General features: G+C 40.1%; 1 pseudogene across 1 annotated transcript; it reads right to left on the reverse strand.

Annotated features, from left to right (window-relative positions):
* Positions 1-1,337: 1,337 nt before the first annotated feature.
* LOC100998936 lies at positions 1,338-2,698 on the reverse strand (annotated as a pseudogene). Its single transcript, XR_162914.4, has one exon. The product of XR_162914.4 is annotated as a heterogeneous nuclear ribonucleoprotein A1-like (transcript).
* Positions 2,699-13,922: the final 11,224 nt, after the last annotated feature.

The following is a 13,922-nucleotide window of genomic DNA, read 5'->3' on the forward strand; positions in this document are numbered from 1 at the left end:
CATCTCAAAATAATAATAATAATAATAATAATAATAATAATGAAAAAGAAAACAACTTCATTTACAACAGCATCAAAAGAGGTACAAGATTTATACACTGAAGACTATAAAACATTGTATAAATAAATGAAAGAAGACCTAAATAAATGGAAAAACATTTTGTGTTCATAGATCAGAGGACTTGCTATTGTTAAGATGGCAATACCTCCCAAATTGATCTAGAGATTACACATATTTCCTGTCACAATCCCAACTGCCTTTTTTTTTTTTTTTTTGCAGAAAATGACAAGCTGGTCCTAAAATTCATGTGGAAATACAAGGCACACAGAACCACCAAAACAATCTTAATACATGAACAAAATTGGAGGACTTGCAACTTCCCATTTTCAAAACTTCAAAGCTATAGTACTCAAGGCAGTGTGATACTGGTAGAAGGATAAATACACTGCCTATGCACATGCAAAAGAATAAATTTGGAACCCTATCTCACATTATATGCAAAAATTAACTTAAAATGAATGAAAGGCCAAATTGTAAAAGTTGAAACTGAGAAGTGAAGCCAGCTAGACTTCCTGGGTCTAGTGGGGACTTGGATAATTTTTCTGTCTTACAAGAGGACTGTAAAGTGCACCAATCAGCACTCTGTAGCTAGGATTGTAAAACGGACCAATCACTGCTCTGTAGCTACGAAGGGGATTGTAAAATGCACCAATCAGCACTCTGTAAAATGCACCAATTAATGCTCTGTAAAATGCAGCAATCAACACTCTGTAAAATGCACCAATCAGCAGGATCCTAAAAGTAGCCTATCACAGGGAGGATTGAATAAAGGGGACTGTGATAGGACAAAAATGGAACATGGGAGGGGACAAATAAGGGAATCAAAGCCAGCCATCCCAGCCAGCCATGGCAACCCGTTTGGGTCGGGTACCACCCTGTGTAAGCTTTGTTCTTTTGCTCTTCACAGTAAATCTTGCTGGTGCTCACCCTTTGGGTCTGTGCCACCTTTAAGAGCTGTAATACTCACTGGGAAGGTCCGCAGCTTCATTCTTGATGTCAACCAGACCACGAACCCACGGGCAGGAACCAACTCTGGACACAAAACTACTAGAAGGGGCCTGGTGTGGTGGCTCATGCCTGTAATGCCAGCACTTTGGGAGGCCAAGGCAGGTGGATCATTTGAGGTCAGGAGTTTGAGACCAGCCTGGCCAACATGGTGAAACCCAGTGTCTACTAAAACTACAAAAAAATTATCCTGGTATGTTGGCGGATGACTGTAATCCCAGCTTCTTGGGAGGTTGAGGTAGGAGAATCTCTTTTTTTTTTTTTTTTTTTTTAAAAAAAAGACATTTATTCAGCGTCACGATCAGACTATTACATTTAGCAATCAACAGCATGGGTGCAAAAAAAAAAAAAATCTACATTAAAACCCTTTGTTGGAATGCTTTACACTTTCCACAGAACAGAAACTAAAATAACCTGTTATACAATTAGTCACAAATACAGTCCTCGAGTTTTTTGCCCATACACATGAGTATTTGTCTAAAACATGTCTTCTTTGTAGCAGCTAGGCCCTGCCACCACTGTGCTTGGCTGAGTTCACAAATCTGTTGTAACCTGTAGCTTCCCTGTCACTTCTCTGGCTCTCCTCTCCTGCTAAGCTTTGTTTCCTAATTAAAATCTTCTGCCACTGCCATAGCTACTGCTGCTGCTGGAACCGCCATAGCCACCTTGGTTTCGTGGTTTTGCAAAGTATTGACCTCCACCGCCATAGGGGCCAGAGCTTCTGCCTCCAAAATTTCCTCCCTTCATGGGTCCAAAATTTGAAGACTGATTGTTGTAATTGCCAAAATCATTGTAGCTTCCACCACCTCCAAAATTGCTTCCATCATTACCAAATCCATTATAGCCATCCCCACTGCCACCATATCCACCACCACCACGGCTGCCACCAAAGCCACCACGACCACTGAAGTTTCCTCCACGACCGAAGTTGTCATTCCCACCGAAACCACCTCCACGACCACCACCAAAGTTTCCAGAACCACTTCGACCTCTTTGGCTGGATGAAGCACTAGCCATCTCTTGCTTTGACAGGGCTTTCCTAACTTCACAGTTGTGGCCATTCACAGTATGGTATTTCTGAATGACAATCTTATCCACGGAGTCATGGTCGTCAAAGGTTACAAAGGCAAAGCCCCTTTTCTTGCCACTGCCTCGGTCAGTCATGATTTCAATCACTTCAATTTTCCCATACTGTTCAAAATAATCTCTTAGGTGATGTTCTTCGGTGTCTTCTTTAATGCCACCAACAAATATCTTTTTCACAGTTAAGTGGGCACCTGGTCTTTGAGAATCTTCTCTTGAGACAGCTCTCTTTGGTTCCACAACTCTTCCGTCCACCTTGTGTGGCCTTGCATTCATAGCTGCATCCACCTCCTCCACAGTGGCATATGTGACAAACCCAAAGCCCCTGGAACGCTTGGTGTTTGGATCTCTCATTACCACACAGTCCGTGAGCGTTCCCCATTGCTCAAAATGGCTCCTCAGGCTCTCATCGGTTGTTTCAAAGCTCAACCCTCCAATGAAGAGCTTCCTCAGCTGTTCGGGCTCTTTAGGAGACTCTGACTTAGACATGACGGCAGGGAGAAGAGAGACTTTAACGATGCTTCTTCGGCGGCGTCCACGGGCAGAAAGTGTAGGAGAATCTCTTAAACCTGCTAGGCAGAGGTTGCAGTGAGCCGAGATCATGCCACTGCACTCCAGCCTGGGTGATACAGTGAGACTCCCTCTAAAAAAAAAAAAAAAAAACTCCTAGAAGGAAACCTAGGCATAAATATTTGTGGTCTTGGATTAAGCAGTGGTTTCTAGATATGACATCCAAAGCACAAGCAACACAAGACAACATTTAAAAATTCGATTTCCTCAAAAAGAAAAAACAAAAAACTTTTGTGCTTCGAAGGACACTGTCAAGAAAGTGAAAATGCAACTCACAGAATAGGAGAAAATATCTGCAAATCATATACTTGATTAAGGACTTGTATCCAGAATGTATAAAGAACACTTACATCCCAGAAGACAAAGACAACCCAGTGTTTTTTGTTTTTTTTTTTTTTTTTTTTGAGATGGAGTGTCACTCTGATGCCCAGGCTGGAGTGCAGTGGTGTAATCGCTCACTGCAAGCTCCACTTCCCGGGTTCACGCCATTCTCCTGCCTCAGCCTCCCAAGTAGCTGGGACCATAGGCGCTCACCACCACGCCTGGCTAATATTTTGTATCTTTAATAGAGATGGGGTTTCACCATGTTAGCCAAGATGTTCTCGATCTCCTGACCTTGTGATCCGACTATCTTGGCCTCCCAAACTACTGGGATTACAGGCATGAGCCACTGCGCCTGGCCGACAACCCAGTTTTTAAATGGGCAAAGGACTTGACTAGACATTTCTCCAAAGAAGATATACGAGTGGCCAGGCCGGGCGTGGTGGCTCAAGCCTATAATCCCAGCACTTTGGGAGGCCGAGACGGGTGGATCACGAGGTCAGGAGATTGAGACCATCCTGGCTAACACGGTGAAACCCCATCTCTACTAAAAAATACAAAAAACTAGCCGGGCGAGGTGGCGGGCGCCTGTAGTCCCAGCTACTCGGGAGGCTGAGGCAGGAGAATGGCGTAAACCCGGGAGGTGGAGCTTGCAGTGAGCTGAGATCCGGCCACTGCACCCCAGCCTGGGCGACAGAGCAAGACTCCCTCTCACAAAAAAAAAAAAAAAAAAGAAGAAGAAATACAAGTGGCCAATAAGCACATGAAAAAATGTTTAACATCATTAGTCACTAGCAAAATACAAATCAAAACCACAATGAGATACCACTTGACACCGACTAGGTTGGCATTGATTAAAAAGACAAATAATAATGAGTGTTGACAAAAATGTGGAGAAATTGGAACCCTCATACATTATTGGTGGGAATATAAAATGGTGCAGACACTTTGGAAAATAGTTTGGCAGTTCCTCAAGTAGTTAAAAATAGAGTTACTACATGACCCAGCAATTTCACTCTTAGATATTTACTCAAAATGATTGAAAACTGGCCAGGTGCGGTGGCTCAGGCCTGTAATCCCAACACTTTGGGAGGCCAAGGTGAGCAGATCACAAGGTCAGGAGATCGAGACCATCCTGGCTAACACGGTGAAACCCCATCTCTACTAAAAATACAAAAAATTAGCTGGGTGTGGTGGCAGGTGCCTGTAGTCTCAGCTACTTGGGAGGCTGAGGCACAAGAATGGCATGAACCTAGGAGGCGGTGCTTGCAGTGCGCTGAGATTGTGCCACTGCACTCCAGCCTGGGCAAGAGGGCGAGACTCCATCTCAAAAAAAACAATTGAGAACTATGTCCATATAACAACTTGTATATGAAGATTCATAGCAGCATTATTCATAATACCCCCAAAATGGAAACAATCCAATGTACATCATCTGATGATTAGATAAATGTGATATTCATGCAACAGAACATTATTAAGTCATTAAAAGGAATAAAATACTGATACATGTTACAACATAAATGAACCTTGAAAACATTATGCTTAGTGAAAGCAGTCAGACACAAAATGCCACATATTTTACGATTCCGTTTATATGTAATGTCTAGAATAGACAAATCCATAGAGACTGAAAGTAGGTTAGTGGTTGCCAAGGGCTCAGGGGAGAAAAGAGTGGGGAGTTACCACCAATATGTATGGAATCTTTCAGCAGTGATACAAATGCTCTGAAATTAGATAGTGGTGATGCTTGCACACAACTTTGTGATTATACCAATCAAACTAAACTATAAAAAAAAAGCCTCACCAACATTTTAAAACTTTGGAGGTAGCCAATAACAATATTTAATATTTTATGGCACTTATGTGCCAGGCTATATGCAAAATCCATCAGATTTTAACCCATTTACTCCTCACTACAAGTTTATGACATACTGTAGTTCTATTGAAACTGACCCAGTAGTCCCATAGACTGTTCTCTTGGATAAACATAGAAATTGACCTTTCTCATTTTACAACTTGAAACTTATATTTGTTTTATCTGAGTTCCTTTCTCAGGAAAGGACCTTCAGACTTCTCAAAAAATAATAATAAAAATAAAACTATCAAAAAACTGAAATTGCCCATATCACTGCATCAAATGCCAGACCCCTCATTCATCATGATTGCCTTCTTGTCCCTCCCTAGTTTCTGTTTTCTTCTATGTTGTTACATTTCTTCCTTGCTGTATAAACCCCTGGTTTTAGTCTGTCAGACAGATGGATTTGAGGCTGATCTCCCATCTCCTCAGCTGCAGCGTCCTATTAAAGCCTTCTCCCTTCTCAATACTTGTCGTCTTAGTGACTGGCTTTCTGTTCAGCAAGCAGCAAGATCTAGACTAAACGCCTGGTGTTTTGGTAACACTATTACTATACTTATTTTTCAGAGGAGGAAACCTGAACTCAGAGAGGTTGAGCAACTTGCATAAGGTTACAAAAGTAAGGGACAGAGTTGGGATTCACATCCAAGTGTTCTGATACAAAAGTACATTGAACCAATACATTATTTAGTTTGTCACTGTGACTGTGTAACAAAAGCCAAAGGAATGGTAAATAGGATATATATACATATATATATATATATTTTTTTAAATACAGGTTCTTGCTCTGTCACCCAGGCTAGAGTGCAGTGGCACGATCATGGCTCACTGCAGCCTCAACCTCAGAACTCAAGCTATCCTCCCACGTCAGCCTCCCAAGTAGCTGGAATCACAGGCCCACACCACCAAGCCCAGCTAATTTTTTATATTTTTAGTAGAGACAGAGTTTTGCCATATTGGCCAGGCTGGTCTTGAACTCCTGGGCTCAAGCGATCTGCCCACTTCAGTCTCTCAAACTGCTGGAATTACTGGTGTGAGACCCTGCATCCAGACAGCAAATAATTTAAAAGATAATTCATTTTCAAATGAATTATTGTGCCTTCTGGAGGATACTGGAAAATCTTATCTTTTAAAACAGGAGAGTAAAACAATTTATTATTAATTTTCCTGGGTTAAAAAAGGTCTTTGCTGGCATTTATATTTCAGCATGCAAATCCCAAAGCTTCCATATTAATTCTTTTTGAAAGGTGGATTTTATTAAATCTCTGCATTTCTATCTGCAGTGCTCAACAAGATTAGAAATATTCACTTTATTTTGAAGTGGAAGCTGGACAAAACAGGATGGGGCACTTGGCTCTGATAATTGACCAGGGCCGAGTTTCTTTGAATGCTGCCAACTCAAGCAGACACAGCGAGAATGGCTGCAAACAGTAGGATTCAGTTCATACTGGCAAGTTTGGCCAGGCTCCACTTTGTCTCTGCACAGAGGGGAGCACTTCAGAGCAAGTGAAGACTATTTTCTGCCACGCCAAGATTAATCTGCTATGGGCTCACTCATGTTAAATTTCTAGAATTTTGAAGAGAAGACTGTTTCTTGTCCCAAAGAGGGCTGTTTAGTAGGAAATGTCTAGTTCCAATGTAGTTATTGAATATCTTGAGAACAGGAAAATCTTCATGTAAAGTCATAATGGAGGGACCACATGGTTCAGGGCAGTGACTATGTGCTGGAGACAGCAATAACTCTGCTTGTTTCCACTCTTGCCCACTATAATCCATTTCCACACAGTAGCCGGAATATGAGCATAAGGCTAGAAAAAACCTAAAATCATAATATTTTACTTTTCTAATTGCTTTCCATTGCACTTGACACCCAAAGTCCTTACAGTGGCCTGTAAAGGCCTACAAAATCTGACCCCTGGCTATATATCTGACCCTGATCTCCTACTTCTAGCTTTTTTAAACAACAAATTGCAAAGAAAGAAGAGTTGGACAGAGAGCTATAGGTTTAAAGAAACTTAAGAGATCTTTATAGATCTCTTTTTCCCACATGCTATGTGTGGGTCCTGTTGGCTTCTTAATTGAACAAAACAACTATAAAAATATAAAGCAATTAGAGTAACTTGAATATGGATTGTATATTGGCATTAATTGTTATTAATTTTTAGGTATAATAATGGTAAGGTAATTAGTATATTTTAGAGAGTCCTTATCTTCTAGAGATCCTTATGCAGATGCAAGAATACAATATCTGGGATTTGCTTCAAAATAATCTAGTGGGTAGAGGAAGAAGTGGGGAGGTATAAATGAAACAGCATTGGCTATGAGAAGATAGTTATTGAAGATGGATAGTAAGCTTATTATACTATTTATACTGGGAGTTTATTATGCTATTCTCTCTACTTCTCCTTGGGTCCTTGACAGGACTTTGCTGAAATAAAAAATCATTTGAGTAATTGCCTCTGGAAGAACTCAGTGAGAGAACAAAGTCAGTTTGCACAATGGGGAAGAATCTTTGAATTTAAGCTTTATTGTTAATCAATTTACACATTGATTTAATTTTTTTTTTTTTTTTGAGATGGAGTCTCCCTCTGTTATCCGGGCTGGAGTGAAGTGGCGTGATCTCAGCTCACTGCAACCTCTGCCTTCCAGGTTCAAGCAATTTTCCTGCCTCAGCCTCCTGAGTAGCTGGGATTACAGGCATGTGTCACCAAGCCCGGCTAATTTTTTTTGCATTTTCAGTAGAGACGGGATTTCACTATGTTCGCCAGGCTGGTCTCGAACTCCTGACCTCAAGTGATCCGCCCGCCTCGATCTCCCAAAGTGCTGGGATTATAGGAGTGAGCCACCATGCCCAGCCCCACTGGTTAAATTTTTGATTTAGCAATCCTGTTTCCATTCCAGTTGGATATTTTAACATTTCTATAAGCATCTAAAACAATTGTCCCTTTTCTTTTCTTTCTTTTCTTTTTTCCTTTCTTTTCTTTTCCCTTCTCTCCTCTCCTCTTCTCTTTTCTTTTTTTTTTTTGAGACAGAGTCTTGCTCTGTCACCCAGGTTGGAGTGCAGCAGCACAATGTTGGCTCACTACAACCTCCACCTTCTGGGCAAGCAATTCTCTGCCTCAGCCTCCCAAGTAGCTGGGACTACAGGTGCCCTCCACCATGCCTGGCTAATTTTTGTATTTTTTGTAGAGATGAGGTTTCACCATCTTGACCAGGCTGGTCTTGAACTGACCTCATGATCCACCCGCCTCGGTCTCCCAAAGTGCTGGGATTTCAGGCATGAGCCATCACTCCCGGCCAACTACTGTCCTTTTTCTATTGAAAGAAGAGGGAAGTAAGGCTACAACTTGTCTTACATTCCCCTTTGTATCACCAATGCTTAGCATGTAATAATGAACAAAAAGTATTTACTGAATTAACATATGACCAACTAAAATCCTTACTACCTTCTCCTTTATTCATTTCAAAGATATTTATAAACATCCTACCACATGCTAGCAAAGACCTTGTCACATTACCACCTAGGGGAAGCGTTCGAGCCAGAGGGAAATGTATATTTATTTTTATTTATTTATTTATTTATTTATTTATTTATTTATTTATTTGAGAAAGAGTCTCTCACTCTGTCAGCCAGGCTGGAGTGCAGTGGTGCCATCTGGGCTCACTGTAACCTCCACCTCCCAGGTTCAAGTGATTACCCTGCCTCAGCCTCCCAAGTAGCTAGGATTACAGGCCTAAGCAACCATGCCTGGCTAAATTTTGTATGTTTAGTAGAGATGAGGTTTCTCTATGTTGGTTGGCCAGGCTGGTCTTGAACTCCTGACCTCAGGTGATCCACCCACCTTGGCCTCTGAAAGTGCTGGGATTATAGGTGTGAGCCACCACACCTGGCCTATTTACTTATTTATAGAGACAGGGTCTTGCTGTGTTGCTCAGACTGGAGTGCAGTGGCACAATCACAACTCACTGCCACCTGGATCTCCTGAACTCAGAGGATCCTCCTGCCTCAGCCTCCCAAGTAGCTGGGACTACAGGTGCATGCCACCATGCCCAGCTAATTTTTAAAACTTTTTTTATAGATAGGGTCTCACTATGTTGCCCAGGCTGGTCTCAAACTCCTGAGTCTAAGTGATCCTCCTAACATGTTCTCCCAAAGTACTGGGATTAAATATGTGACCTACCATGCCTGGCAAAATATACATTTAAAGGCTCAGTGTGAAGAAACTTGCTGTGTTCAGAAACCAAAAAAAAGGCATTTGTGGCTGAAATTTAGTGTAAAAGCTGATCAAAAGAATTGTGTAATTCTTGTCGTACCCAACTTAATCAGAGTCCAGGGGGAGAAAGCACTCAAGGCACAGAGCAACAGTTCTAAAAACTGAATTTTCTGCAAGCCCAGCCTGCTGTAACCCTAAGACCAATTTTACCTGGTAACTGCTGAAGCAACCTGCGTTGACTCCTAAGACTGGTTTTACCTACCACTGTTACTCTCCACCCAGAGCTTGCCAGTTCCCAAAAGTTTCTCTAGTGCCAATGAGATTTCTTTCAAAACAATACATATCATTTCTCTTTCTAATAAAATTCCCAACCTTCTCTTGCTTCTTCCAACATACCAAAGACAACACCAGCATGAGTTTATGCCCGGAATGGCAATTCTGTGATTTCCAAATAAAGCATTTAATAGAGCGATCTATCTCTATATTTTATTTGACTTTGACAATGACAGAGTGGGAGAGAAGTTGGAAAGGGGATCAGACATATGTATCCAAGGGCCAGATCCTATTGGGCTTTATAGGCCATTGTAAGGGATTTTGTTTTAAGTACAATAGAAAGCCATTAGGAAAGCAAAAATATAATCTTTTTTTTTCTACCCTAATTTTCATTTTCTGTATGATGTAGATGGATTGTAGTGGGGGCAAGAGTATATGAGTATATATTTGGATTTGCATGGGCAATGTCTCTTCTCAATGGGGCTCATCCAGGATTCCCTGTTTACTATTGCACCCATTCATCTTGCACTGCCAGGCCCTCTTCCCTGTTTTACTTGGCTTTCCAAAGTACTTAGCACCTTCTAGTGTACTACATAACTTATATACTTATTATTTGTTGCCTTCCTTTCTCCTGGTAGAATATAAACTCTGTAAGAACAAGGATATTTGCCTCTTTTGTTCATGGACTATCCAAGAATCTAGGAAGGACATTGCCTGACACATAATAGGCATTCAACAAATATCTGTGGAATAACAAAGAAACGAGTGGCAGGATTCAAGGTGATAGAATTAAAGGAGGGGCTGTCCCTTTATGCCTCATACATTTTTTAATTACAGAATTTTTTAACAGTTATGTTTTATCTTTGTTATTAAAAACGATGAATAACAGAATTACAAATTATGTGTTTGGTTTTGAAAATATGTTCATAAAGATACAGTGTCACTGGTCATTTGAGTTTTGAAAACCCTAGTTTTTACTTCATAGTAAAATAAAGGATGTGTTCAATATGAGTCATAGCTATCATTAAAAACCTTGCCAGGGCCAACTATGTCTCATTACAGAAGTGTAGAACACGTTTTGGTAGTGTAAAAGAAATTTAGTTAAATTCTAATGGCTTTATCCTGTATAAATGTCCATTGATTTAGGTCTTTCTCTCTTTTTAGACCATTAGCTCCTGGAGTACAGGGGTTGAATCTTACTTAATTTTAGATTCCTCTAAGCAAGGCTCAAATCTCATCTCTTTAATAAAAATTTTCTACCTTCCTAAAGTAATCTTTCATTTTCTATGCATGTGCAGTAAATAAAGAGTGTAAATTTTCCTGAATATGAAACCAATCCAATAGTCCTATAGACTGTTCTTTTTGATAAACATAGAAATTGACCCTTCTGATCTTAAAGCTTGAATCTTATACTTGTTTGATCTGAGTTCCTTCCTCAAGAAAGGATCTTCAGGCCTCTCGAGAAAGTATCAAAGATGGGCACTCACCAGATCACCACACCAGATGCCTCCTTGCCCCTCCCTACTTCTTATTTTTTACACATTGTTACATTTCTTCCCTGCTATACATTTCTTCCCCTAGTTTTAGTCAGTTAAGGAAATGGATTTGAGACTGAGATCCCATCATCTCAGCTGCAGCACCGGATTAAAGCCTTCTTCCTCCTTGGCAATACTTGTCGTCTCAGTGATTGGTTTTCTGTGCAGCGAGCAGCAGGACCTAAACTGAACCTCTGGTGTTTTGGTAACAAATAGTTTAGGTTGCAAGTTCTTAGATCATTTTTCTTCTCATACAATTCTCAAAATGTCCTAGTATTTTCAATTTCATTATTTAAGCTGTAACTCCTAAACTTCTCTGTAGTTCTGAGAAGGGGCACAAACATACATTATCAGTTTTAAAAACAGTAGACAGGCTGGCATCTTAGACCATAATCTTTGAAGTCAGATATCTGTGATACTAACTCTGTCCTTTACTAATGGCATCACCTTGGACAACCTCCCTGAGTATGTTTTTCTTTTATTTTCTTTCTTTCTTTCTTTCTTTTTTTTTTTTTTTGAGATGGAGTCTTGCTCTCATCACCCAGGCTGGAGTGCAATGGCACGATCTCGGTTCATGCAACCTCTGCCACTTGGGTTCAAGTGATTCTCCTGCCTCAGTCTCCCAAGTAGCTGGGATTACAGGTGCCTGCCACAATGCCCAGCTAATTTTTGTATTTTTAGTAGAGACAGGGTTTCGCCATGTTTGCCAGTCTCATCTCAAATGCCTGAGAGTATCTCTTTTCTTTTTGAGACGGAGTCTCGCTTTGTCACCCAGGTTGGAGTGCAGTGGTGTGATCTGGGCTCACTGCAAGCTCCGCTTCCCGGGTTCATGCCATTCTCCTGCCTCAGCTTCTCAAGTAGCTGGGACTACAGTCTCCCGGCTAATTTTTTGTATTTTCTGTAGAGACAGGGTTTCACCATGTTAGTCAGGATGGTCTCAATCTCCTGACCTCGTGATCTGCCCGCCTCAGCCTCCCAAAGTGCTGGGATTACAGGCATGAGCCACCGTGCCCTGCCCTGTTTTCTTTTCTTTAAAACTAGGGACAGCAAACCTAATTTGAAGGAAAACTTTAAGAACTAAATGAAATAATATGCACAAATCACCAACTATAGTGTCTGACACAAAGAAGATGCTTAAAAACTGGCATGTTTTACTATTTATCAAGAAACAGTAACAGAAATATCAAAGTTTACTATTATTAGTCATTCGGTTTTTATTTCTTTGTGTTTTTATTGAACTTTTTTGTATCTGCATTTTGTTTTCTCTTGGAGACCAAAATGTAAGCTGTTCATGGCAATTTCCATTTCTGTTTTGTTTATTATGCCTGGAGCAGTGATGGATATAATAAATAAGTATTGATTGAATTAAGCTAAACAAGGTGTTTGGCCTCTGAGTTTAGGCATCAGGAATTAATATTGAATCTCTAACATTGTTCACTGCCTAGGAACAATGCCTATGGAACATCAATGGGTGTGTGGTTTTTTACTAGAGTTATTAAACATATTTATTGAGTACCCAATATGTGGCAAGCCCTGTGCTTTGTACAAGAGGGTAGTGCAAGTCGGAAAGAATTTTCAAAAACTGGTTTAACACTATAAGATTCATTTGTGTATATATATATTTTTTCTGTTATTTTTGTTAATGTACATAGTAGCAATTTAATCCATTTGCTGCAGTTCTGTCATGTTTTATATTAAGACCAATTTACTTGACATTGTATGTGCTTGGCATTAAAAACAGGATAAGAATTCTATTTTCAAAAGGGGCATAGTTAACTGTTGGACTCTCTGCCAAAGTAATTTTCCCTCCCTTCTTTTAACCTCCCAAGGAGACAATTGGTTACATTCTAAGCAGATGCTTGCTCAGAGAGTGGGCAGCAAGCCGTGGGCAGTCTGCTCATTTAATTTTAAGCAAGATCTTTGTGTTTTTTATTATATTAATTAGTGTATTGGCAAGGTTGAATGGGATTTTTAAAGCAGCAGGGTTTTTGCTGATCCCTTAATTTGCAGTTTGTGATGGCTCTTTTGTTTTTGTTTTTGTTTAATTTTTTTTTTCACTCATTAAACACTCGAATCTAGCATTAGCTGTGACTCTCAGTAATTCTGGATCTTTAGGGAGTAATGTATAAAGACAGATGGTGGTTATGACGAGGAGAGCAAAATGCAATTTCTCTTTGGTACTACCTTGAAAGTGGGCCACTGTCCTATTTTTTGCATGTAGACAGGCATTTAACTGTAGTTAATGAGCCCGGAGAGAGAAGATATCACACTGTAGGTACTTTTAGTGATTTTTAAAAAACTCTTCAACGTTTTGTTCAACCTTTAGATTATGCAAATAAAAGATTCTTGTTTTAGACATTTTGTCCTGCTGAAGAGAAGACTGGAAGAAATGCATTGGGAAAGGATTTATTTGTATAATTGAATGTTGAGGGAGATTTTCCTATTGTCTGTGAGTTAACTACTTGTCTTCTCATCACTGTTGAGGGAAAAGACATTCCGTATGTTACCCCATCTAATTCTCACCATAACTATCTTATTTAATAAATCTCAGTCTAGTCCAGTTTAATGGTTCATTCTCAAATTCTCTACTCCCAGTGCAGGCTTGACCCATGGCTTTGAGGAGAAAACTACACAGGCAGCTCTTGTATCCCTCTGTCCAGCACTTATAACATTAAGGAAATTGTCTATAACTTAAAAATAAATTTTGTTAAGTATTCAAAAATTTTAATACTCTAGGGCTTGGAGTCGGTGGTGTGGTGGGATGGGGCTGGAAAATGCAAAGGAGTTCTTACCGAGGAAAATGTTAGAATTAAAGAGTGACAAATTAGTGAATAGATGCTGCTATGGTTTGAATGTGTCCCCCAAAGTTCATGTGCTGGAAACTTAGTTTCCAATGCAACAGTGTTGAAAGAGAAGATCTTTAAGAGGATTAATGCTGTTATCACAGGAGTGAGTTAGTCCCATGTTATCATGGGAGTAGGTTCTTGATAAAATAATGAGTTA

Source organism: Papio anubis, chromosome 3, assembly GCF_008728515.1.
Source record: "Papio anubis isolate 15944 chromosome 3, Panubis1.0, whole genome shotgun sequence".
Lineage (NCBI taxonomy): Eukaryota > Metazoa > Chordata > Mammalia > Primates > Cercopithecidae > Papio > Papio anubis.